The sequence below is a fragment of the Mustelus asterias genome, chromosome 17 (genome assembly GCF_964213995.1).
Source record: "Mustelus asterias chromosome 17, sMusAst1.hap1.1, whole genome shotgun sequence".
NCBI classification, from domain to species: domain Eukaryota; kingdom Metazoa; phylum Chordata; class Chondrichthyes; order Carcharhiniformes; family Triakidae; genus Mustelus; species Mustelus asterias.
In genome coordinates this window covers 24176067-24203729 of record NC_135817.1, presented here as the reverse complement: position 1 = coordinate 24203729, position 27663 = coordinate 24176067, and the positions used below count along the sequence as shown (strand labels likewise).

Genomic DNA, 27663 nt, shown 5'->3' with positions numbered 1-27663 from the left:
GAATAGAATCAGTTTCCATCAATCATTCAGGTACTGCAGTCTAAACCATAAGATTCTCCAATTAAAAATAATATCTCCTTACCTTACTTCTAATGTGTTCAGTAATTACCCTACATCCATTGACTCTGAATGTCCATCATCATGCTAGTGGATTCAGTCTACTATAGGTCTGCGCTCCTAATGTCTATAATTTCCAACAATGTTGAAGCTCTTAGAGTCAAGCTATGCATCAATTAAGAGCTGCATTTGACAATGTGGATGATGTTGTGAAACAAGGACCCGACCCATTAGCCATGTGTTGCGCTTGTCGAAATTACAATGTCAACAGAAGAGGGAACCTTGCAGTAATGCATCAGCCACCTGGCATGCATCTCAGCCTTTTTCCTACTGAATCACTTTGGGGAGGTTTATAAAAGGGCGAGTGTGCCGGATTAACTCAATGGAGCTGGAAATCTACCACACCTGACCTAACCGCTTGTAAACTTTCTATAGGAAATTCCTTTTCCAATATGAACACGTAATCCATAACACGTAACTGCAAAGAGGTTGTTGAGTGTGTTAAATTTACATTATTTACTTATGCAAATCAGGCCATAACAACTTGCTGAGTAAAAATAATTTATCCTCATCTTCTCTCTCAGACTATTTAATAGTTCAAAACCAATCAGTTGAATGCTTGTAAAAGACATGTCTTGCCACCAGAGGGGAAATGGCAGATCACTACGAGTGCGTGGTTTGTGGGTGTGTGGAAGAAACTCAGGGTAGACCGATGTCCCTCTGAACATTATCATTGACACAATTTTATGGGGATATTAATGACTTAGATTCAAATATTAACAATTTCTTGAAATTACTGCTGCTCAGACTGACTTCACCTGTGTTCATTTTACAAAGTAACGTGATGGACAGGATGTGAGGGTTGATTGTCTGATCTGAAATTGTGCCCTTTTCTTAAAGCAAACAGCACTACTATTCATGAGCCGTCACCTGCACAAACCACAACAGGTACAGAAAATGTGAATATAAGATTATAAGAATCCTCCTGTTTAATATGAGTAGTTAAATTGCAAGAAACATTTGAATTGATTTAAATAGAATCATGCAGGCTATTTGCTTCATGGTGTCTACGATGGATCTTTGTAAGAGATATCCAATTAGCCGCACTGCTCTGATTTTTCACATTTGCCCCTTTTCAAGAATTGCTCCAATTCCCTTTCGAAAGTTAGAACAGAATCTGCATTGAGACTGTGGATTCTAACCCGTATTGACTCACTGCATCAAATTAATTTGTCTTCATCGCCCCTATAATTCTTTTGTTAATAATTTTCAATCCATGTTCCTTATTATGGACCGACCCGGAAATGGCTACAGTTTTCTATAGTGATCACTCCTTTTAATATGGATAATCTCCCGCAATGAGCAAACTCTGACAGTCAAACTCAGTGTCACCTAATGACAACATTTTACAAAATTGAAGGCATCATTAATCATGGGCCCTGGCTCATTTAGACAGCACCATTTAGACATACACAATACCAGCAGAAGTGGAGGAGAGCCTGCAGTGTCAGACTGGAACAGTTATTATTTGGTATAGTTGATTTTCTTATTCACTCTGCCATGTCAGTTCCCAAGAGCAGCGTCAATGGAAAACTACAAATGACACAAGGACTGGCTGGGTGGTTAACATTGAGGCGGAGTGTCTTGGGCTGCAAGAGATATAGATGGAATGATTAAATGGGCAGATAAGTGGTAAATGGAATTTAACCCTGAAAAGTGTGAGGTGATACACTTTGGAAGGAGTAATTTGGCAAGAAAGTATTCAATGAATGGCAGGACACTAGGACATTCTGTGGAATAAAGGGACTTTGGCATTTTTGTCCACAGATCTCTGAAGGTGGAAGAGCATGTTAGGAGGGTGGTGAAAAAAGCATATGACACGCTTGCCTTTATCGTTCGAGGCATAGATTATAAAAGCAGGGGCGTCATGTTGGAGTTGTAAAGAACTTTGGTGAGGCCACAGCTTGAGTTCTGTGTGTAGTTCTGATCGCCACATTACTGGAAGGATGTGATTGCACTGGAGTGGGTGCAGAGGAGATTCACCAGGATGCTGCCTGGGATGGAACATTGAAGTTGTGAAGAGAGGTTGGGTAGGCTTGGCTTGTTTTCATTGAAGCAGACTGAGGGGCGACCTGATCGAGGCGTACATGACTATGAAGGACATGGGCAGAGTGGATAAGGAGCAGCTGTTCCCCTTAGTTGAAGGGTCAGTCACGAGAGGACATCGGTTCAATGTGAGGGATAGGAGGTTTTGGGGGGATGTGAGGAAAAATCCTTTTACCCAGAGAGTGGTGATGGTCTGGAATGTGCTGCCTGGGAGGGTGGTAGAGGCGGGTTGCCTCACATCCTTTAAAAAGTACCTGGATGAACACTTGGCACGTTATAACATACAAGGGTATTGGCCAAATACTGGCAGATGGGATTTGGTGGGAGGTCAGGTGTTTCTAATGTATCGGTGCAGACTCGATGGGCCAAAGAGCCTCTTCTGCACTGTATGATTTTATGATTCTACAACACACAACCAAAATGTTTGTTATCTATTTACAGGGGTCTCCTTTCCCACTATTACCACCACACCTTGACAGCTAATTGTAAATAGTGATTTCTGAGAGAGATGATCACTTAAAAAAAACCACTGTATATTTCTGAACAAAGTTTGACTTTGTTAACTTGACTATATGAATGTACCTGAGCTGCTTCTCCCCAATGCAGATTGACAAATTCAACTCCTCTGCTCTCTTGGGGACTGCACCTCCTATAACTTGCACAATAATACACAAGGAAGGTCTGGACAGACAGTATTTTCTAAATCTCGTACCTTGTCACACGCCCAGTGTCACTGGTACTAGAAACTACATAAAACGCCATATAGTTGTTTTTTATAAAAATCAATCACCTAGTTTGAAATGAGATTTATTACCAACAAAGAGAGAAAAAGGGCAGCAAAATGTGTGTGTAGGTTGTAGATGAGTAGAGGATACTCGGAGTAAATACCGTTCCTCTGGATATTATCAGTGGCAGAAATTTAATGGGGAGATCAGTAAATCTTAGCATTATGTTTTTCTTATTCTTTCGTGGAACATGGGTATCACTGGCAGGCGAGCATTTATTGCCCATCTCCAGTTGCCCTTGAAACTGAGTGGCTTGCTATGCCATTTCGGAGGGCAATTGAGAGTCAACCACCTTGCTGTGGATCTGGAGTCACATATAGGCCAGACCAGGTCAGGATGGTAGATTTCCTTCCCTCAGGGACATTAGTGAACCAGATGGGTATTTCCCACAATCAACAATGGTTTCATGGTCATCATAGATTCTTAATTCCAGATTATGTTTATTGAATTCAAATTCCACCATCTACCACATCTGACCTAACTGCTTCTAATCTTTTTACAGGAAATCCCTTGACAAATGTGACCACTTCACCGGTGACAGGTAAGTGCAAATTGGTGATTGAGAGATTAAAATTTTGAAAATAGCAGTTGTACATCAATAAAAATTGCTGAAATTAGTTTTCTTTACAACCCAGGCTGCAAAACCTTGCGGAATTGGGATAAGACATGTAGCATTACTTGTTGGCGGGATCCTCCGGTCCCACTGATGCCGACCCCCAGTGACAGGGTCCCTGGCAGCATGCCCAGAAAACAATGCAAAATGCCGTTGACATCGGCAGGACTGGAGGATCATGCTGCCAGCCAAGGGTGAGCCACCTCTGTCACCAGAATCCACACAGTGGGCGGGACTGTATAATCTCATCCAATTTCTCATCATCTAGTCTCGTCTCGAGTACATTCGCTAATTACCTTTAACCCATGTCCATTGGTTACCAAACTTTCCTCCAAGGTCTATAGTGAACAGTACCATTGTTAGTGCGACACCTACTGATAGGATCATAGAATCCTGACAGTGTCGAAGGAGACCATTTTGCCCAATGAGCCTGCAGTGACTCTCTGACCTTACCCAGGCCCTTTCCCCAGCACTATCCCCATAAATAGACACATTTGCTGTGACTAAACAATCTAACCTACACATCTTCGGACACTGAGGGACAATTTAGCATTGCCAAACCACCTAATCTGCACATCTTTAAACTGTGGGAGGAAACTGGAGCACCTTGAGGAAACGCACGCAGACACGGGAAGAAGGTGCAAACACCACACATACAGTTACCCAGGTTGGAATTGAACCCAGGTCACTGGTGCTTTGAGGCAGCAGTGCTAACCACTGTGCCACCATGCTGCCCATAATAGGTACTGACATTGTTCTCTTCGAGCATATTAAGAATAAGAGAAATAAGACATCTAATGCTGAAACTGGGTGCTTTAGCACCCCCAAAAGCTGTTGATATGATTAACATTGAATCAAAGTGGATAGAATGAGGTTTTTTGACTCATTGTAACTGGGATGGGCCTTTGACAATGTTATCTACTTAGTCCCACTCCCTTGCTCTTTGCCTCTGTCAATTTCTCTTTTCAAGTGTACTAATACGATAGAATCAGCTTCCACCAATGTTTCAGGCACTGTCACCTAAACCTTAAGATTCTCCATTAAAAATAATGTCTCCTTATCTGACCTCCAATGTTTTCAGTAATTACCCTAAATCCATTGACTGTAAATGCCTATCATCATATCAGTGGATTCAGTCCTTTGTAGGCCTGTGCCCCTAATGTCTATAATTCTGTACAATGGTGAAGCTCTTAGAGTTAAGCTATGCATCATTAAGAGCTGCATTTTGCAACGTAGATGGTGCTGTGAAACAAGGACCCGACCCATTAGCACGTGTTACACTTGTCGAAATTACAATGTCAGCAGAAGAAAGAACCTTGGAGTAATGCATTGGCCACCTGGTATACACCCTCAACATTTTTCCTCCTGAATCACTTTGGGCAGGTTTATAAAAGGGCGAGTGTGCCAGATTAATCCAATGGGATTATTAGCTGGAAATCTACCACACGCATTCTAACTGCTTATAATCTTTCTATAGGAAATTCCTTTTCCAATATGACCAGCTCATCTATAACAGATAATTGCAAAGGGGTTGTTGAGTGTGTTAAATTAACATGATTTAGTTTTCCAAACAAGGCCATAACAACTTGCTGAGTAAAAATAATTTATCCTCATCTTCTCTCTCAGACTATTTAATAGTTCAAAACCAATCAGTTGAATGCTTGTAAAAGACATGTCTTGCTACCAGAGGGGAAATGGCAGATCGCTATGTGTGTGTGGTTTGTGGGTGTGTAGAAGAAACTCAGGATGGATGGATGTTCCTCTAAACATTATCATTGGCACAATTTAATGGGGATATCAATGACTTAGAATCAAATATTAACAATTTCTTGAAATTACTGCTGCTCAGACTGACTTCACCTGTGTTCATTTTACAAAGTAATGTTACGGACAGGGTGTGAGGGTTGATTGTCTGATCTGAAATTGTGTCCTTTCCTTACAGCAAACAGCACTACTATTCATGAGTCGTCACCTGCACAAACCACAACAGGTACAGAAAATGTCAATATAAGAATATAAGAATCCTCCTGTTTATTATGAGTAGTTAAACTGCAGGAAGCTTTTGAATTGATTTAAATAGAATCATGCAGGCTATTTGCTTCATGGTGTCTACGGTGGATCTTTGTAAGAGATATCCAATTAGCCGCACTGCTCCGATTTTTCACGCTTGCCCCTTTTCAAGAATTGCTCCTATTCCTTTTCGGAAGTTATAACAGAATCTGCATTTAGACTGTGGATTCTAACCCGTATTGACTCACTGCATCAAATTAATTTGTCTTCATCTCCCCTGTAATTCTTTTGTTAATAATTTTCAATCCATGTTCCTTATTATGGACCGACCCGGCAATGGCTACAGTTTTCTATAGTGATCACCCCTTTTAATATGGATAATCTCCTGCAATGAGCAAACTCTGACAGTCAAACTCAGTGTCACCTAATGGCAACATTTTACAAAATTGAAGGCATCATTAATCATGGGCCCTGGCTCAGAGTAAAGTAATGCTCTTGGGGGGATATACACAATGCCAGCAGAAGAGGAGGAGAGCTTGTAGTGTCAGACTGGAACAGTTATTATTTGGTATAGTTGATTTTCTTATTCACTGACATTCTCTTAAAGTCACTCTGCCATGTCAGTTCCCAAGAGCAGCGTCCAATGGAAAACTATAAATGACACAAGGACTGGCCGGGTGGTTAACATTGAGGCGGAGTGACTTGGGCTGCAAGAGATATAGATGGAATGATTAAATGGGCAGATAAGTGGTAGATGGAATTTAACCCTGAAAAGTGTGAGGTGATACACTTTGGAAGGAGTAATTTGGCAAGAAAGTATTCAATGAATGGCAGGACACTAGGACATTCTGTGGAATAAAGGGACTTTGGCATTTTTGTCCACAGATCTCTGAAGGTGGAAGAGCATGTTAGGAGGGTGGTGAAAAAAGCATATGACACGCTTGCCTTTATCGTTCGAGGCCTAGATTATAAAAGCAGGGGCATCATGTTGGAGTTGTAAAGAACTTTTGGTGAGGCCACAGCTAGAGTTCTGTGTGTAGTTCTGATCGCCACATTATTGGAAGGATGTGATTGCACTGGAGTGGGTGCAGAGGAGATTCACCAGGATGCTGCCTGGGATGGAACATTGAAGTTGTGAAGAGAGGTTGGGTAGGCTTGGCTTGTTTTCATTGAAGCAGACTGAGGGGCGACCTGATCGAGGCATACATGACTATGAAGGACATGGGCAGAGTGGATAAGGAGCAGCTTTTCCCCTTAGTTGAAGGGTCAGTAACGAAAGGACTGACCCTTCAACTAAGTTTGGTTCAAGGTGAGGGACAGGAGAGTTTATGTGGGATGTGTGGAAAAATTATTTTACCCAGAGAGTGGTGATGGTCTGGAATGTGCTGGCTGGGAGGGTGGTAGAGGCGGGTTGCCTCATATCCTTTAAAAAGTACCTGGATGAACACTTGGCACCTTATAACATACAAAGGTATTGGCCAAATACTGGCAGATGGGACTTGGTGGGAGGTCAGGTGTTTCTAATGTATCGGTGCAGACTCGATGGGCCAAAGAGCCTCTTCTGCACTGTATGATTTTATGATTCTACAACACACAACCAAAATGTTTGTTATCTATTTACAGGGGTCTCCTTTCCCACTATTACCACCACACCTTGACAGCTAATTGTAAATAGTGCTTTCTGAGAGAGAGGATCACTTAAAAAAAACCACTGTATATTTCTGAACAAAGTTTGACTTTGTTAACTTGACTGTATGAATGTACCTGAGCTGCTTCTCCCCAATGCAGATTGACAAATTCAGCTCCTCTGCTCCTTTGGGGACAGCACCTCCTATAACTTGCACAATAATACACAAGGAAGGTCTGGACAAACAGTATTTTCTAAATCTCGTACCTTGTCACATGCCCAGTGTCACTGGTACTAGAAACTACATAAAACGCCGATATAGTTGTTTTAAAAAAAAATCAAATCACCTAGTTTTAAATGGGATTTATTACCAACAAAGAGAGAAAAAGGGCAGCAAAATGTGTGTGTCGGTTGTAGATGAGTAGAGGATACGCGGAGTAAATACCGTTCCTCTGGATATTATCAGTGGCAGAAATTTAATGGAGAGATCAGTATATCTTAGCATTATGTTTTTCTTATTCTTTCGTGGAACATGGGTATCACTGGCAGGCGAGCATTTATTGCCCATCTCCAGTTGCCCTTGAAACTGAGTGGCTTGCTATGCCATTTCGGAGGGCAATTGAGAGTCAACCACCTTGCTGTGGATCTGGAGTCACATATAGGCCAGACCAGGTCAGGGTGGTAGATTTCCTTCCCTCAGGGACATTAGTGAACCAGATGGGTATTTCCCACAATCAACAATGGTTTCATGCTCATTATATATTCTTAATTCCAGATTATGTTTATTGAATTCAAATTCCACCATCAACCACATCTGACCTAACTGCTTCTAATCTTTTTACAGGAAATCCCTTGACAAATGTGACCACTTCACCGGTGACAGGTAAGTGCAAATTGGTGATTGAGAGATTAAAATTTTGAAAATAGCAGTTGTACATCAATAAAAATTGCTGAAAGTAGTTCTCTTTACAACCCAGGCTGCAAAACCGTGCTGAATTAAGATAAAACCTGTAGCCCTACATGTTGGCGGGATCCTCCAGTCCCACTGATGCCGACCCCCAGTGACAGGGTCCCTGGCAGCATGCCCAGAAAACAATGCAAAATGCCGTTGACATCGGCAGGACTGGAGAATCATGCTGCCAGCCAAGGGTGAGCCACCTCTGTCACCAGAATCCACACAGTGGGCGGGACTGTATAATCTCATCCAATTTCTCATCATCTACTCTCCAGTACATTTGCTAATTACCTTTAACCCATGTCCATTGGTTACCGAACTTTCCTCCAAGGTCTATAGTGAACAGTACCATTGTTAGTGCGACACCTACTGATAGGATCATAGAATCCTTACAGTGTAGAAGGAGCCCATTTTGCCCAATGAGCCTGCAGTGACTCTCTGACCTTACCCAGGCCCTTTCCCCAGCGCTATCCCCATAAACATACACATTTGTCATGACTAAACAATCTAACCTACACATCTTCGGACACTAAGGGACAATTTAGCATTGCCAAACCACCTAATCTGCACAACTTTGAACTGTGGGAGGAAAGTGGAACACCGTGAGGAAACGTACGCAGACACGTGGAGAATGTGCAAACTCCGCACAGACAGTCACCCAGGTTGGAATTGAACCCAGGTCTCTGGTGCTGTGAGGCAGCAGTGCTAACCACTGTGCCACCATGCTGCCCATAATAGGTACTGACATTGTTCTCTTCGAGCATATGAAGAATATGAGAAATAAGACAGCTAAAGCTGAAACTGAGTGCTTTAGCACCCCCAAAAGCTGTTGATATGATTAACATTGAATCAAAGTGGATAGAATGAGGCTTTTTGACTCATTGTACCTGTGGTGGGCCTTTGACAATGTTATCTATTTAGTCCCACTCCCTTGCTCTTTGCCTCTGTCAATTTCTCTTTTCAAGTATACTAATACGATAGAATCAGCTTCCACCAATGTTTCAGGCACTGTCACCTAAACCTTAAGATTCTCCATTAAAAATAATGTCTCCTTATCTTGCCTCCAATGTGTTCAGTAATTACCCTAAATCCATTGACTGTAAATGCCTATCATCATGTCAGTGGATTCAGTCCATTGTAGGCCTGTGCCCCTAATGGTGAAGCTCTTAGAGTTAAGCTATGCATCATTAAGAGCTGCATTTTGCAACGTAGATGCTGCTGTGAAACAAGGACCCGACCCATTAGCACGTGTTACACTTGTCGAAATTACAATGTCAGCAGAAGAAAGAACCTTGTAGTAATGCATTGGCCACCTGGTATACACCCTCAACCTTTTTCCTCCTGAATCACTTTGGGCAGGTTTATAAAAGGGCGAGTGTGCCGGATTAATCCAATGGGATTATTAGCTGGAAATCTACCACACGCATTCTAACTGCTTATAATCTTTCTATAGGAAATTCCTTTTCCAATATGACCAGCTCATCTATAACAGGTAATTGCAAAGGGGTTGTTGTGTGTGTTAAATTTACATGATTTAGTTTTCCAAACCAGGCCATAACAACTTGCTGAGTAAAAATAATTTATCCTCATCTTCCCTCTCAGACTATTTAATAGTTCAAAACCAATCAGTTGAATGCTTGTAAAAGACATGTCTTGCTACCAGAGGGGAAATGGCAGATCGCTATGTGTGTGTGGTTTGTGGGTGTGTAGAAGAAACTCAGGATGGATGGATGTTCCTCTAAACATTATCATTGGCACAATTTAATGGGGATATCAATGACTTAGAATCAAATATTAACAATTTCTTGAAGTTACTGCTGCTCAGACTGACTTCACCTGTGTTCATTTTACAAAGTAATGTTACGGACAGGGTGTGGGGGTTGATTGTCTGATCTGAAATTGTGTCCTTTCCTTACAGCAAACAGCACTACTATTCATGAGTCGTCACCTGCACAAACCACAACAGGTACAGAAAATGTCAATATAAGAATATAAGAATCCTCCTGTTTATTATGAGTAGTTAAACTGCAGGAAGCTTTTGAATTGATTTAAATAGAATCATGCAGGCTATTTGCTTCATGGTGTCTACGGTGGATCTTTGTAAGAGATATCCAATTAGCCGCACTGCTCTGATTTTTCACGCTTGCCCCTTTTTAAGAATTGCTCCTATTCCTTTTCGGAAGTTATAACAGAATCTGCATTTAGACTGTGGATTCTAACCCGTGTTGACTCACTGCATCCAATTAATTTTTCTTCATCTCTCCTGTAATTCTTTTGTTAATAATTTTCAATCCATGTTCCTTATTATGGACCGACCTGGCAATGGCTACAGTTTTCTATAGTGATCACTCCTTTTAATATGGATAATCTCCTGCAATGAGCAAACTCTGACAGTCAAACTCAGTGTCACCTAATGGCAACATTTTACAAAATTGAAGCCATCATTAATCATGGGCCCTGGCTCAGAGTAAAGTAATGCTCTTGCGGGGATATACACAATACCAGCAGAAGAGGAGGAGAGCTTGTAGTGTCAGACTGGAACAGTTATTATTTGGTACAGTTGATTTTCTTATTCACTGACATGCTCGTAAAGTCACTCTGCCATGTCAGTTCCCGAGGGCAGTGTCAATGGAAAACTATAAATGACACAAGGACTGGCCGGGTGGTTAACATTGAGGCGGAGTGACTTGGGCTGCATGAGATAAAGATGGAATGATTAAATGGGCAGATAAGTGGTAGATGGAATTTAACCCTGAAAAGTGTGAGGTGATACACTTTGGAAGGAGTAATTTGGCAAGAAAGTATTCAATGAATGGCAGGACACTAGGACATTCTGTGGAATAAAGGGACTTTGGCATTTTTGTCCACAGATCTCTGAAGGTGGAAGAGCATGTTAGGAGGGTGGTGAAAAAAGCATATGACACGCTTGCCTTTATCGTTCGAGGCCTAGATTATAAAAGCAGGGGCATCATGTTGGAGTTGTAAAGAACTTTGGTGAGGCCACAGCTAGAGTTCTGTGTGTAGTTCTGATCGCCACATTATTGGAAGGATGTGATTGCACTGGAGTGGGTGCAGAGGAGATTCACCAGGATGCTGCCTGGGATGGAACATTGAAGTTGTGAAGAGAGGTTGGGTAGGCTTGGCTTGTTTTCATTGAAGCAGACTGAGGGGCGACCTGATCGAGGCGTACATGACTATGAAGGACATGGGCAGAGTGGAAAAGGAGCAGCTGTTCCCCTTAGTTGAAGGGTCAGTAACGAAAGGACTGACCCTTCAACTAGGTTTGGTTCAAGGTGAGGGATAGGAGGTTTTGGGGGGATGTGTGGAAAAATTATTTTACCCAGAGAGTGGTGATGGTCTGGAATGTGCTGCCTGGGAGGGTGGTAGAGGCGGGTTGCCTCACATCCTTTAAAAAGTACCTGGATGAACACTTGGCACGTTATAACACACAAGGGTATTGGCCAAATACTGGCAGATGGGACTTGGTGGGAGGTCAGGTGTTTCTAATGTATCGGTGCAGACTCGATGGGCCAAAGAGCCTCTTCTGCACTGTATGATTTTATGATTCTACAACACACAACCAAAATGTTTGTTATCTATTTACAGGGGTCTCCTTTCCCACGATTACCACCACACCTTGACAGCTAATTGTAAATAGTGATTTCTGAGAGAGATGATCACTTAAAAAAACCACTGTATATTTATGAACAAAGTTTGACTTTGTTAACTTGACTATATGAATGTACCTGAGCTGCTTCTCCCCAATGCAGACTGACAAATCCAGCTCCTCTGCTCTCTTGGGGACTGCACCTCCTATAACTTGCACAATAATACACAAGGAAGGTCTGGACAGACAGTATTTTCTAAATCTCATACCTTGTCACACGCCCAGTGTCACTGGTACTAGAAACTACATAAAATGCCGATATAGTTGTTTTTTAAAAAAATCAATCACCTAGTTTTAAATGGGATTTATTACCACCAAAGAGAGAAAAAGGGCAGCAAAATGTGTGTGTAGGTTGTAGATGAGTAGAGGATACTCGGAGTATATACCATTCCTCTGGATATTATCAGTGGCAGAAATTTAATGGGGAGATCAGTAAATCTTAGCATTATGTTTTTCTTATTCTTTCGTGGAACATGGGTATCACTGGCTGGCGAGGATTTATTGCCCATCTCTAGTTGCCCTTGAAACTGAGTGGCTTGCTATGCCATTTCGGAGGGCAATTGAGAGTCAACCACCTTGCTGTGGATCTGGAGTCACATATAGGCCAGACCAGGTCAGGGTGGTAGATTTCCTTCCCTCAGGGACATTAGTGAACCAGATGGGTATTTCCCACAATCAACAATGGTTTCATGGTCATCATAGATTCTTAATTCCAGATTATGTTTATTGAATTCAAATTCCACCATCAACCACATCTGACCTAACTGCTTCTAATCTTTTTACAGGAAATCCCTTGACAAATGTGACCACTTCACCGGTGACAGGTAAGTGCAAATTGGTGATTGAGAGATTAAAATTTTGAAAATAGCAGTTGTACATCAATAAAAATTGCTGAAATTAGTTTTCTTTACAACCCAGGCTGCAAAACCTTGCGGAATTGGGATAAGACATGTAGCATTACTTGTTGGCGGGATCCTCCGGTCCCACTGATGCCGACCCCCAGTGACAGGGTCCCTGGCAGCATGCCCAGAAAACAATGCAAAATGCCGTTGACATCGGCAGGACTGGAGAATCATGCTGCCAGCCAAGGGTGAGCCACCTCTGTCACCAGAATCCACACAGTGGGCGGGACTGTATAATCTCATCCAATTTCTCATCATCTAGTCTCTAGTACATTTGCTAATTACCTTTAACCCATGTCCATTGGTTACCAAACTTTCCTCCAAGGTCTATAGTGAACAGTACCATTGTTAGTGCGACACCTACTGATAGGATCATAGAATCCTTACAGTGTAGAAGGAGGCCATTTTGCCCAATGAGCCTGCAGTGACTCTCTGACCTTACCCAGGCCCTTTCCCCAGCACTATCCCCATAAACATACACATTTGTCATGACTAAACAATCTAACCTACACATCTTCGGACACTAAGGGACAATTTAGCATTGCCAAACCACCTAATCTGCACAACTTTGAACTGTGGGAGGAAACTGGAACACCTTGAGGAAACGTACGCAGACACGTGGAGAATGAGCAAACTCCGCACAGACAGTTACCCAGGTTGGAATTGAACCCAGGCCTCTGGTGCTGTGAGGCAGCAGTGCTAACCACTGTGCCACCATGCTGCCCATAATAGGTACTGACATTGTTCTCTTCGAGCATATGAAGAATATGAGAAATAAGACAGCTAATGCTGAAACTGAGTGCTTTAGCACCCCAGAAAGCTGTTGATATGATTAACATTGAATCAAAGTGGATAGATTGATGCTTTTTGACTCATTGTACCTGTGGTGGGCCTTTGAAAATGTTATCTATTTAGTCCCACTCCCTTGCTCTTTGCCTCTGTCAATTTCTCTTTTCAAGTATACTAATACGATAGAATCAGCTTCCACCAATGTTTCAGGCACTGTCACCTAAACCTTAAGATTCTCCATTAAAAATAAAGTCTCCTTATCTTACCTCCAATGTGTTCATTAATTACCCTAAATCCATTGACTCTAAATGCCTATCATCATGCCAGTGGATTCAGTCCATTGTCGGCCTGTGCACCTAATGTCTATAATTTTGTACAATGGTGAAGCTCTTAGAGCTGCATTTTGCAACGTAGATGCTGCTGTGAAACAAGGACCCGACCCATTAGCACGTGTTACACTTGTCGAAATTACAATGTCAGCAGAAGAAAGAAGCTTGTAGTAATGCATTGGCCACCTGGTATACACCCTCAACCTTTTTCCTCCTGAATCACTTTGGGCAGGTTTATAAAAGGGCGAGTGTGCCGGATTAATCCAATCGGATTATTAGCTGGAAATCTACCACACGCATCCTAACTGCTTATAACCTTTCTATAGGAAATTCCTTTTCCAATATGACCAGCTCATCTATAACAGGTAATTGCGAGGGAGTTGTTGAGTGTGTTAAATTTACATTATTTAGTTTTGCAAGCCAGGCCATAACAACGAGCTGAGTAAAAATAATTTATCCTCATCTTTTCTCTCAGACTATTTAATAGTTCAAAACCAATCTGTTGAATGCTTGTAAAAGACATGTCTTGCCACCAGAGGGGAAATGGCAGATCGCTATGGGGGTGTGGTTTGTGTGTGTGTGGAAAAAACTCAGGATAGACGGCTGTTCCTCTGAACATTATTGTCGGCACACTTTTATGGGGATATCAATGACTTAGAATCAAAATTAACATTTCTTGAAATTAGTGCTGCTCAGACTGACTTCACCTGTGTCCATTTTACAAAGCAATATTACGGACAGGGTGTGAGGGTTGATTGTCTGATCTGAAATTGTGTCCTTTCCTTACAGCAAACAGCACTACTATTCATGAGCCATCACCTGCACAAACCATAACAGGTACAGAAAATGTGAATATAAGAATATAAGAATCCTCCTGTTTAATATGAGTTGTTAAACTGCAGGAAGCTTTTGAATTGATTTAAATAGAATCATGCAGGCTATTTGCTGCATGGTGTCTACGATGGATCTTTGTAAGAGATATCCAATTAGCCGCACTGCTCTGTTTTTTCATGTTTGCCCCTTTTCAAGAATTGCTCCAATTCCCTTTCGAAAGTTAAAACAGAATCTGCATTTAGACTGTGGATTCTAACCCGTGTTGACTCAGTGCATCAAATTAATTTTTCTTCATCTCCCCTGTAATTCTTTTATTAATAATTTTCAATCCATGTTCCCTTCTTATGGACCTTCCCGGCAATGGCTACAGTTTTCTATAATGATCACTCCTTTTAATATGGATAATCTCCCGCAATGAGCAAACTCTGACAGTCAAACTCAGTGTCACCGAATGACAACATTTTACAAAATTGAAACCATCATTAATCATGGGCCCTGGCTCAAAGTAAAGTAATGCTCTTGGGGGGATATACACAATACCAGCAGAAGTGGAGGAGAGCTTGTAGTGTCAGACTGGAACAGTTATTATTTGGCACAGTTGATTTTCTTATCCACTGACATCTCTTAAAGTCACTCTGCCATGTCAGTTCCCGAGGGCAGTGTAAATGGAAAACTACAAATGACACAAAGATTGGCCAGGTGGTTAACATTGAGGCAGAGTGTCTTGGGCTGCAAGAATATATAGATGGAATGATCAAATGGGCAGATAATGGTGGATGGAATTTAACCCTTAAAGGCGTGAGGTGATACACATTGGAAGGAGTAATTTGACAAGAAAGTATTCAAAGACTGGCAGGACACTAGGAAGTTCTGTGGAACAAAGGGACTTTGGCATTTTGTCCACAGATCTCTGAAGGCAGAAAGGTAATGCAGGTGGAGAAGGTAGTCAAGAAGGCATACCGCATGCTTGCCTTCATCGGCAAGCATTTAAAAATTGGCAAAAGTTGAGTTTAAAAATTGGCAAGTCATGTTGCAGCTTTATCGAACCTTAGTTAGGCCGCATTTGGAATATAGTGTTCAATTCTGGTCGCCAGACTACCAGAAGGATGTGGAGGCTTTGGAGAGGGTACAGAAAAGATTTACTCGGATGTTGCCTGGTATGGAGGGCATTAGCTAAGAGGAGAGATTGGAGAAACTTGGTTTGTTCTCACTGGAGCGACGGAGGTTGAGGGGAGATCTAATAGAAGTCTACAAGATTATGAGAGGCAAGGACAGAGTGGATAGTGAGAAGCTTTTTCCCAGGGTGGAAGAGTCAATTACTAGAGGGCATAGGTTTAATGTGCGAGGGGCAAGATTAAAAGGAGATGTATGAGGCAGATTTTTTACACAGGGAGCCGTGGGTGCCTGGAACACGTTGCTGGGGGAGGTAGTGGAAGCGGATACAGTAGTGACTTTTAAGGGGCATCTTGACAAGTACATGAATGGGATGGGAATAGAGGGATATGGTCCCTGGAAGGGTAGGGGTTTTAGTTAAGTCGGGCAGCATGGTCGGTGCAGGCTTGGAGGGCCTTAGGGCCTGTTCCTGTGCTGTAATTTTCTTTGCTCTTTGTTCTTTAAGAGTGGTGAAAATGGCATTTAAGATGCTTGCGTTTATCAATCGAGGCAAAGATAACAAAAGCAGGGAAGTTGTGTTGGAGTTGTACAAAACTTTGATGAGGCCGAAGCTAGAATTCTGTGTGTAGTTCTGGTCGCCACATTACAGGAAGGATGTGATTGCACTAGAAGGGGTGCAAAGAAGATTCCCAGGATGCTGCCTTGGATGGAACATTTAAGTTATGAACAGAGGCTGCATAGGCTTGGCTTGTTTTCGTTGAAGCAGTCACATGTAGGCCAGTCCAGGCCAGGATGGCAGATTTCCTTCCCTCAAGGACATTAGTGACATTGATGGGTTTTTCCAACAATCAACAATGATTTAATGGTCATCATAGACTCTTAATTCCAGATTATTTTTATTGTATTTTAAATTTCAGATGAGAGTCAACCTACCGTATCCGCTTCCACTACCTCCCCTGGCAACGGGTTCCAGGCACCCACCACTCTCTGTGTAAAAAATCTGCCTCGTACATCTCCTTTAAACCTTAAACCTATGCCCCCTAGTAATTGACTCTTCCACCCTGGGATAAAGCTTCTGACTATCCACTCTGTCCATGCCTCTCCTAATCTTGTAGAGTTCTATCAGATCGCCCCTCAACCTCCGTCTTTCCAGTGAGAACAAACCAAGTTTCTCCAACCTCCCCAGACCAGGTCAGGATGGTAGATTTCCTTCCTTCAGGGACATTCGTGAACCAGATGGATATTTCCGACAATCAACAATGGTTTCATGGTCATCATAGATTCTTAGTTCCAGATTATGTTTATTGAATTCAAATTCCACCATCGACCACAACTGACCTAACTGCTTCTAATCTTTTTACAGGAAATACCTTGACAAATGTGACCACTTCACCTGTGGCAGGCAACTGCAATTTGGTGATTGAGAGATTAAAATTTTGGAAATAGCAGTTGTCGAAATCATAGAAACCCTACAGTACAGAAAGAGGCCATTCAGCCCATCGGGTCTGCACCGACCACAATCCCACCCAGGCCCTACCACCATATCCCTACATATTTACCCACTAACCCCTCTAACCTACGCATCGCAGGACACTAAGGGCAATTTTAGCATGGCCAATCAACCGAACCCGCACATCTTTGGACATTTGTACATCAATAAAAATTGCTGAAATTAGCTCTCTTTACAACCCAGGCTGCAAAATCTTGCTGAATTGGGATAAAACCTGTAGCCCTACTTGTTGGCGGGATCCTCCAGTCCCACTAATGCTGACCCTCAGTGACAGGGCCCCTGGCAGCATGCCCAGAAAACAATGCAAAATGCCGTTGACATGGGCAGGACTGGAGAATCATGCTTCCAGCCATGGGTGAGCCACCCCTGTCACCAGAAAGCACACTGGGCGGGATTGTATAATCTCATCCAATTTCTCATCATCTACTCTCGAGTACATTTGCTAATTACCTTTAACCCATGTCCATTGGTTTCCAAACTTTCCTCCAATGGTCTATAGTGAACAGTACCATTGTGAGTGTGACACCTACTGATAGGATCATACAATCCTTACAGAGTAGAAGGAGGCCATTTTGCCCAATGAGCCTGCAGCGACTCTCTGACCTTACCCAGGCCCTTTCCCCAGTGCTATCCCCATAAACATACACATTTGCAATGACGAAACAATCAAACCTACACATCTTCGGGCAGCAAGGGACAATTTAGCATTGCCAAACCACCTAATCTGCACATCTTTAAACTGTGGGAGGAAACTGGAGCACCTTGAGGAAACGCACGCAGACATGGGAAGAATGTGCAAACTCCGCACAGACAGTTACCCAAGGTTGGAATTGAACCCAGGTCCCTGGTGCTGTGAGGCAGCATTGCTAACCACTGTGCCACCATGCTGCCCATAATCGGTACTGACATTGTTCTCTTCGAGCATATTAAGAATATGAGAAATAAGACAGCTAGTGCTGAAACGTAGTGCTTTAGCACCCCAGAAAGCTGTTGATATGATTAACATTGAATCAAAGTGGATAGATTGATGCTTTTTGACTCATTGTACCTGTGGTGGGCCTTTGAAAATGTTATCTACTTAGTCCCACTCCCTTGCTCTTTGCCTCTGTCAATTTCTCTTTTCAAGTGTACTAATACGATAGAATCAGCTTCCACCAATGTTTCAGGCACTGTAACCGAAACCTTAAGATTCTCCATTAAAAATAAAGTCCCCTTATCTTACCTCCAATGTGTTCAGCAATTACCCTAAATCCATTGACTCTAAATGCCTATCATCATGCCAGTGGATTCAGTCTATTGTAGGCCTGTGCCCCTAATGTATATCATTCTGTACAATGGTGAAGCTCTTAGAGTCAAGCTATGCATCAATTAAGAGCTGCATTTTGCAACGTAGATGCTGCTGTGAAACAAGGATCCGACCCATTAGCACGTGTTACACTTGTCGAAATTCCAATGTCAGCAGAAGAAAGAACCTTGTAGTAATGCATTGGCCACCTGGTATACACCCTCAGCCTTTTTCCTCCTGAATCACTTTGGGCAGGTTTATAAAAGGGCGAGTGTGCCGGATTAATCCAATGGGATTATTAGCTGGAAATCTACCACACGCATTCTAACTGCTAATAATCTTTCTGAAGGAAATTCCTTTTCCAATATGACCAGCTCATCGATAACAGGTAACTGCAAAGGAGTTGTTGAGTGTGTTAAATTTACATTATTTAGTTTTGCAAACCAGGCCACAACTTGCTGAGTAAAAATAATTTATCCTCATCTTCTCTCTCAGACTATTTAATAGTTCAAAACCAATCAGTTGAATGCTTGTAAAAGACATGTCTTGCCACCAGAGGGGAAATGGCAGATTGCTATGTGTGTGTCGTTTGTGGGTGTGTGGAAAAAACTCAGGATAGACGGATGTTCCTCTGAACATTATTGTTGGCACACTTTTATGGGGATATCAATGACTTAGAATCAAAATGAACATTTCTTGAAATTACTGCTGCTCAGACTGACTTCACCTGTGTTCATTTTACAAAGTAATATTAGGGACAGGGTGTGAGGTTTGATTGTCTGATCTGAAATTGTGTCCTTTCCTTACAGAAAACAGCACTACTATTCATGAGTCGTCACCTGCACAAACCACAACAGGTACAGAAAATGTGAATATAAGAATCCTCCTGTTTAATATGAGTAGTTAAACTGCAGGAAGCTTTTGAATTGATTTAAATAGAATCATGCAGGCTATTTGCTTCATGGTGTCTATGATGGATCTTTGTAAGAGATATCCAATTAGCCGCACTGCTCTGATTTTTCACGTTTGCGCCTTTTCAAGAATTGCTCCAATTCCCTTTCGAAAGTTATAACAGAATCTGCATTTAGACTGTGGATTCGAACCCGTATTGACTCACTGCATCAAATTAATTTTTCTTCATCTCCCCTTGTGGTGAACCATTGTTGGTTCCCACCAGGTAGTGCTGAGCCATGGTCTGGCCAGTACTATGAGTCTGTAGATATGTTACTGTTGGGGTTAGGGTTGGGCTGTTCTACCTGTTAATATAATCCTATGGTACACTCCAGTTGGCTCCGCCTTCCGGGAGAGGTATAAAGGTCACTGCTCTGCCTGGTGACCCTTTAGTCTGGGATTGTATATTGTATATAGTAGCTCTGTTATTGTTGGCAATAAAAGCCTTTATTTCCCGGATATGTCCAGCCTCCCGTGTGATTTATCGCGCATCACCCCTGTAATTCTTTTGTTAATAATTTTCAATCCATGTTCCCTTACTATGGACCTACAGTTTTCTATCGTGATCACTCCTTTTAATATGGATAATCTCCCGCAATGAGCAAACTCTGAAAGTCAAACTCAGTGTCACCGAATGACAACATTTTACAAAATTGAAGCCATCATTAATCATGGGCCCTGGCTCAGAGTAAAGTAATGCTCTTGGGGGGATATACACAATACCAGCAGAAGTGGAGGAGAGCTTGTAGTGTCAGACTGGAACAGTTATTATTTGGCACAGTTGGTTTTCTTATCCACTGACATTCTCATAAAGTCAGTCTGCCATGTCAGTTCCCGAGGGCAGTGTCAATGGAAAACTACAAATGACACAAAGACTGGCCAGGTGGTTAACATTGAGGCAGAGTGTCTTGGACTGCAAGAATATATAGACGGAATGATCAAATGGGCAGATAATGGTGGATGGAATTTAACCCTGAAAAGCGTGAGGTGATACACTTTGGAAGGAGTAATTTGACAAGAAAGTATTCGAAGAACGGCAGGACACTAGGAAGGCCTGTGGATCAAAGGGACTTTGGCATTTTGTCCACAGATCTCTGAAGGCAGAAAGGTAATGCAGGTGGAGAAGGTAGTCAAGAAGGCATTCCGCATGCTTGCCTTCATCGGCAAGCATTTAAAAATTGGCAAAAATTGAGTTTAAAAATTGGCAAGTCATGTTGCAGCTTTATCGAACCTTAGTTAGGCCGCATTTGGAATATAGTGTTCAATTCTGGTTGCCAGACTACCAGAAGGATGTGGAGGCTTTGGAGAGGGTACAGAAAAGAATTACTCGGATGTTGCCTGGTATGGAGGGCATTAGCTATGAGGAGAGGTTGGAGAAACTTGGTTTGTTCTCACTGGAGCGACGGAGGTTGAGGGGAGACCTAATAGAAGTCTACAAGATTATGAGAGGCATGGACGGAGTGGATAGTCAGAACTTTTTTCCCAGGGTGGAAGAGTCAATTTGTGGTGGACCTCTGTTGTGCCTTTGTCCTATATGGACCACCGTTGTGGGTGCTTGTCATACCTGGACACATCCCCTTCCAGTTTGGTTCCTCCCCTCGGCACCTAGTATAAAGGTGGCTGTCTCCTCCCCCTTGTTCAGTCCAGGTTGGTTATTTGTTGGGATCTGCTCCTGATTCTGTTGTGAATAAAAGCCTACACTTGTATTGGCATATCGGTAGTCTTTCGCCTTATTGATAGAGCATCAATTTTATTCACAACAGTTACCAGCATGGAGCAGTTTCTAAAACCCGACAAGTTAGCATTAGACCCTCAAGAGGTTGGAGCCTCTGATAAATTTGATCTTTGGTTGGACTGCTTCGAAGCGTTCATCGGCACCGCTACGACCATCGACACCGATGCCGCTAAACTCCACGTGCTCCGCGCCCGGGTAAGCGAAGCTGTCTATGGAATCTTCCGGGACGCTGCTACATATGCGGACGCTATCGAACTCCTAAAAGGGCAGTTCCGAAAGAGCCCTAACGTGGTTTACGCCAGACATCTCCTAACTACCCGCAAGCAGCAGCCAGGAGAATCGTGCGCCCAATTTCTGCGCGCCCTGCGGGTCCTAGCTCGAGCTTGTGACTGTAAGGCTGTTGCAGCAGCTCAGAACACGGAGGACCTGATCTGCGACGCCTACGTTGCGGGCATTGAGTCTACATACATCCGGCAGCGCCTGCTGGAACAAGATGACCTAGATCTCCGAAGAACAGCCACGATGGCTGAAACGTTAGAAGCGGCCTCTCACAATCTCGGGTCTTACCTTGCATCCCGTTCTACCGACGGCTCCACCGCGACGGTTGTTCCGGCAGGGCCCAAATGTTACTTTTGCGGCCTACCCAAGCACCCTCGGCGTCGCTGCCCGGCGAAGGACGCGATTTGCTCCGGATGCGGTAAGCGAAGCCACTTCGCTAAAGTCTGCCGGGCAAAGCCGCTTCCGAAGCCTCGTGGCGCCATGTGTGTTCCGCGGGTGCAGCAATCTTTAATGCAGGCGGCGGCTGCGCGCGAATCGCCATCTTTGATGCGGTCACCGGAAGCGCAGGAATCGCCATCTTTGAGATTGGCATCAAGACGCGCTGAGCAGGAAGCTTCATCCGTGACGTCATCAGACGGTGACGAAGACGGATTCTTCTTTGATTCGACGGTGGCATCGATTTGCCTGGACCAGTCGCAGCCTCATCAACTCTCCAAGTCAATAATGGAGATCAAGGTAAATGGTCATGCAGAAAACTGCCTGTTTGACTGTGGGAGCACGGAAAGTTTTATACACCCTCGCACAGTGCGTCAATATGCCCTTCCCGTGCGACCCTGGAGCCAGACCATCTCCATGGCCTCGAATTCCCACTCAGTGGAGGTCCTCGGGTGCTGCTTGGTGACGCTGACGGTACAGGGCACAGTCTACGAGCGTTTTCGGCTCCTCGTGCTGCCGCGACTCTGCGCAGCTGTACTGCTGGGGTTAGATTTCCTCAGCCATCGTAGGAGCGTCACCCTGCAGTATGATGGCCCTTATCCTCCGCTCTCCGTCTGCCAGGCGCCGTCACGGCAGCGCCCCTCGCGCAGCACCTGCAGTCTCTCGACCCTCAAGATCACCCCCCCCCCCCCCCTTATTTGATAACCTCACCCCGGATTGTAGGCCTATAGCCACCAAAAGTAGGCGCTATAGTGCGGATGACCGAGCCTTCATTCGGTCCGAGGTACAACGGTTGCTCCGGGAAGGGATTATCCAGGCCAGCACCAGCCCCTGGATGGCGCAAGTGGTCGTAGTTAAATCGGGGGAGAAACACCGCATGGTGATTGACTACAACCAGACCATAAACAGGTATACTCAACTAGATGCGTATCCTCTTCCCCGTATTGCGGACATAGTCAACCGCATCGCGCACTATAGGGTTTTCTCAACGATCGATTTGAAATCGGCTTACCACCAGCTCCCTATCCGCTCGGAGGATTGCCCATATACGGCCTTTGAGGCGGATGGCCGCCTCTACCAGTTCCTCTGAGTCCCCTTTGGTGTCACCAATGGGGACTCAGTCTTCCAACGGGCCATGGATCAAATGGTAGACGGCACAGGTTATGGGCCACTTTCCCGTATGTGGATAACGTCACCATCTGCGGCCATGACCTGCAGGACCATGATGTCAATCTACAAAAATTCCTTCGTACGGCCACTCTCCTGAACCTGACATATAATGAGACGAAGTGTGTTTTTCGGACACGCCACCTCGCCATCCTTGGGTACGTGATAGAAAATGGTGTCCTTGGCCCCGACCCAGCCCGTATGCGTCCCCTTATGCAGCTTCCCCTCCCTACTACCCTCAAAGCACTGAGGAGATGCCTGGGCTTCTTCTCCTATTATGCCCAGTGGGTTCCCCGTTACGCAGATAAAGCCCGTCCGCTCCTAAAATCGACCTCTTTTCCCCTGGCGGAGGAGGCCCATCGGGCCTTCGACGACATCAAAGCGGACATCCCGAAGGCCGCGATGCATGCTGTGGACGAATCCATCCCATTCCAAGTGGAAAGTGATGCGTCTGACTTTGCCCTAGCCGCCACCCTTAACCAGAGGGGCCATCCGGTGGCCTTCTTTTCCCGGACCTTACAAGGCCCTGAGATTCGACACTCCTCGGTCGAGAAGGAGGCCCAGGCCATCGTGGAAGCCGTCCGGCACAGGCGCCATTATCTTGCGGGCCAACGATTCACATTAATTACGGACCAGTGGTCAGTTGCCTTCCTGTTTAACACCAGGCAAAAGGGCAAGATTAAGAATGACAAGATCTTGTGGTGGAGGATTGAGCTCTCCACCTACAGATATGACATCATGTACCGGCCCGGGAAGCTCAATGAGCCCCCAGATGCCCTGTCCCGTGGATCATGTGCCAGTGCCCAACTAGACCAGCTACAGTCCCTCCATAACGACCTCTGTCATCCGGGTGTCACCAGATTTTTCCATTTTGTCAAGTCCCGTAACCTGCCCTACTCCCTCGAGGAAGTCCGGACGATTACCAGGCAATGCAGGGTCTGCGCTGAGTGCAAACCGCAGTTCTACCGGCAAGGTAGGGCGCACCTTGTAAAGGCCACTCGGGCGTTTGAGCGCCTTAGCATTGATTTTAAAGGCCCCCTCCCCTCCTCTAACCTCAATGTTTATTTCCTGAATATCATTGATGAATACTCACGTTTACCTTTTGCCTTCCCCTGCTCGGACATGACCACGGCTACAGTGATTCGGACCCTGAACAAGCTCTTCACCCTGTTCGGCTTCCCAGCCTATGTCCATAGCGACCGTGGGTCCTCTTTCATGAGTGACGAGCTGAGGCAGTACCTGCTCGCCAAAGGCGTTGCCTCCAGCCACACCACGAGCTATAACCACAGGGGAAATGGTCAAGTAGAGCGGGAGAACGCAACCGTCTGGAAGGCCGTTCTATTAGCGTTACGGTCTAGGGGCCTTCCAGTCAGCCGTTGGCAAGACGTCCTTCCGGACGCATTACATTCCATTAGGTCACTCTTGTGCACAGCGACCAATACGACCCCTCACGAGTGGATGTTTTCGTTTCCCAGGAAGTCCTCCTCGGGTACTTCGCTCCCGGATTGGCTGATGTCCCCGGGGCCCGTCCTGCTTCGGAAGCATGTCCGGACCCATAAGGCAGATCCCTTGGTCGAGGAGGTCCAATTGCTCCACGCTAATCCTCAATATGCTTATGTAGCGTACCCTGATGGGCGGGAGGACACGGTTTCTGTCCGTGACTTGGCACCCGCGGGTGCCCCTGAGGTCACCACGTCCTTCCGCCCCACGGTCCCTGATGTTGTCCACTCGGAGACTGCTATGCCTCTTCCTCCCTCAGTCCCTGTCCCCAATGTAGTGCGCCCAGAGCCTGTTGCAGCCCCCCACCCCCCAGCTCCGGTTCCCACTGTTCCCCATACGCCACCAGGGCCACAGCCCATTCCTCTCGCCCCTATGTACAGCTCGCTTGAGTCGCCGGAGCCGTCGCCACGCAGTACCCGACGACTGGACGGGACGACGGATCGGTCCGCTTCACACCACCCATCGCCTTCTCTCGACGCTCACTGTACGGAGCCTGGGCCGACATCGCTCCCTGCTCGGACGACTCTGCGACCTGCACTACGACGATCGCGACGGCGGATCAAGACACCGGTTCGTCTGGACTTGTAATATTGTTTCCGCTTCACCCCCGTGTTGTTCTTTTTAAAGGGAGGGGTGAATGTGGTGGACCTCTGTTGTGCCTTTGTCCTATATGGACCACCGTTGTGGGTGCTTGTCATACCTGGACACATCCCCTTCCAGTTTGGTTCCTCCCCTCGGCACCTAGTATAAAGGTGGCTGTCTCCTCCCCCTTGTTCAGTCCAGGTTGGTTATATGTTGGGATCTGCTCCTGATTCTGTTGTGAATAAAAGCCTACACTTGTATTGGCACACCGGTAGTCTTTCGCCTTATTGATAGCGCATCACAATTACTAGGGGCATAGGTTTCAGGTGCGAGGGGCAAGATTTAAAGATGTACAAGGCAGATTTTTTACACAGGGAGCTGTGGGTGCCTGGAACTCGTTGCTGGGGGAGGTAGTGGAAGCGGATACAGTAGTGACTTTTAAGGGGCATCTTGACAAGTACATGAATAGGATGAGAATAGAGGAATATGGTCCCCGGAAGGGCAGGGGGTTTTAGTTAAGTCGGGCAGCATGGTCGGTGCAGCCTTGGAGGGCCGTAGGTCCTGTTCCTGTGCTGTAATTTTCTTTGTTCTTTAAGAGTGGTGAAAACAGCATTTAAGATGCTTGCGTTTATCAATTGAGGCAAAGATAACAAAAGCAGGGAAGTCATGTTGGAGTTGTACAAAAGTTTGATGAGGCCAAGGCTAGAATTCTGTGTGTAGTTCTGGTCGCCACATTACAGGAAGGATGTGATTGCACTGGAAGGGGTGCAAAGAAGATTCCCAGGATGCTGCCTTGGATGGAACATTTAAGTTATGAACAGAGGCTGCATAGGCATGGCTTTTTTTCATTGACCATGATGCGGAGATGCCGGCGTTGGACTGGGGTGAACACAGTAAGAAGTCTCACAACACCACGTTAAAGTCCAACAGGTTTATTTGGTAGCAAATAAATAATGGTATTTGCTACCAAATAAACCTGTTGGACTTTAACTTGGGGTTGTGAGACTTCTTATTGTTTTTGTTGAAGCAGAGAAGACTGAGGAGCGACCTGACTGAGGTGTACAATTATGAGGAACATGGACAGATGGGTTAAGGAGCAGCTGTTCCCCTTAGTTGAAGTGTCAGTCACGATGTAGGTTTGAGGTGAGAGGCAGGAGGTTTAGGCGGGATGAGAGGAAAAACCTTTTTACCCAGAGGGTGGTGATGGCCTGGAATGTGCTGCCTGGGAGGGTGGTAGAGGCGGGTTGCCTCACATACTTTAGAAAGTACCTGCATGAGCACTTGGCACGTCATACCATTCAAGGCTATGGGCCAAGTGCTGGCAGATGGGATTAGGTGGGAGTTCAGGTGTTTCTAATGTGTCGGTGCAGACTCAATGGGCACTTTATGATTCTATGATTCAATGTAAATCTACTACAACCAATCAAACTGTTTGTTATCTTTTTACAGGGGTCTCCTTTACCACTATGACCAGTACATCTGTGACAGGTAATTGTAAATAGTAATTTGCAAGAGAAATTCAAATTTTGCAAAGACGACGACACATTTATGAATACAGTTTGTCTTTGTTAACTTGACTGTATGAATGTACCTGAGCTGCTTCTCCCCAATCCAGTCCCTCTGCTCTTTTAGGGACAGCACTTCCTATGAGATGCACAATAATACACAAGGAAGTTCTGGACAAACAGATTTTCCAAATCTGTTGCCTTGTCACACGCCCAGTGTCACTGGTACTAGAAACTACATAAAATGCCGATATAGTTGTTAAAACAAAATCAGTCACCTAGTTTTAAATGAGATTTATTACCACCAAAGGGAGAAAAAGTGCAGCAAAATGTGTATGTAGGTTGTAGATGTGTATCGGATACTCAGAATAAATATTGTTCCTCTGGACATTATCAGTGGCAGAATCTAATGAGGAGATCAGTAAATCTTAGAATTATGTTTTTATATTCTTTTGTGGAACATGGGTGTCGATGGCTGGCGAGCATTTATTGCCCATCCCTAGTTGCCTGTGAAACTGAGTGGCTTGCTATGCTATTTCAGAGTGCAGTTGAGAGTCAACTACATTGTTGTGGATCTGGAGTCACATGTAGGCCAGACCAGGCCAGGATGGCAGATTTCCTTCCCTCAAGGACATTAGTGACATTAGTGATGGGTTTTTCCAACAATCAACAATGATTTCATGGTCATCATAGATTCTTAATTCCAGATTATTTTTATTGTATTTTAAATTTCAGTTGAGAGTCAACCGACTGTATCCGCTTCCACTACCTCCCCTGGCAACGGGTACCAGGCACTCACCATTCTCTGTGTAACAAATCTGCCTCGTACATCTCCTTTAAACCTTAAACCTATGCCCCCTAGTAATTGACTCTTCCACCCTGGGAAAAAGCTTCTGACTATCCACTCTGTCCATGCCTCTCCTAATC

The 27663-nt window shown here is 44.5% G+C and overlaps 1 long non-coding RNA gene across 1 annotated transcript in view; it reads left to right on the top strand.

The window, feature by feature from the left end:
* Positions 1-979: 979 nt before the first annotated feature.
* LOC144506375 (uncharacterized) overlaps positions 980-27663 on the top strand; it is a 59892-nt gene continuing 33208 nt past the window's right edge. Inside the window, exon 1 of the long non-coding RNA XR_013499893.1 lies at positions 980-1005. This is a non-coding gene — a long non-coding RNA (uncharacterized LOC144506375). The remainder of the gene's footprint in view (positions 1006-27663) is intronic.